This window comes from Mauremys mutica, unplaced genomic scaffold, assembly GCF_020497125.1.
Source record: "Mauremys mutica isolate MM-2020 ecotype Southern unplaced genomic scaffold, ASM2049712v1 Super-Scaffold_100125, whole genome shotgun sequence".
Classification (NCBI taxonomy): domain Eukaryota; kingdom Metazoa; phylum Chordata; order Testudines; family Geoemydidae; genus Mauremys; species Mauremys mutica.
In genome coordinates, this window is record NW_025423274.1 from 364,028 (window position 1) to 364,611 (window position 584).

General features: G+C 53.6%; 1 non-coding gene across 1 annotated transcript; it reads right to left on the reverse strand.

Moving 5' to 3' along the window:
- Nucleotides 1-273: 273 nt before the first annotated feature.
- TRNAV-UAC lies at nt 274-345 on the reverse strand. Its single transcript has one exon. It is a non-coding gene; the product is annotated as a tRNA-Val (tRNA).
- Nucleotides 346-584: the final 239 nt, after the last annotated feature.

Consider the following 584-nt stretch of genomic DNA (forward strand, 5'->3'; position numbering starts at 1 on the left):
TAGAAATAAGTCTAGCCTTTGTCTCTCAGTCTGTGCAGATGGGACCTTTCCCTCCAGTGCTGGAGGATTCTCCCTTCTCACCTACCCTTGACCCAAGCCGCACAGCGGGTGGGAATCTTAAATGTACAGAGGAGACTTAGGAGCAGAAACCCCACCCAGACCTTCCATGAAATTGGTACTTGCCCCTCACTGAGCAGGATTGAAATTCCTGTAGGGAGACTGCTGGGCCACATCCCCTCTGGGCATGAGCAAAGCAGCAGTGTGAAAGGAACTTGGAGATGGTGGCAATTGAACCCAGGACCTCATACATGTAAAGCATGGGCTCTACCACTGAGCTACATCCCCAGATGGGCCGTATGTGTTATAGATTACACTCAGAGTCCTCCTGTTTCCAGAGCGCCTAGTGGCCTAACAGCAGCATGGGGGACACATTCCCTGCTCTGAGGCCAAACCTGCTGTCCTGGAGGTTGCTGGTTCTTAGGGGTCACTTTGTAGCAGGGCCAGATTCGATGTGTGGGGCAAAGAGAGTGGGTGCCCTGGACTCAGGGTGCAGAGATACACTCAGCCCTCTCCCCTGCATTGGG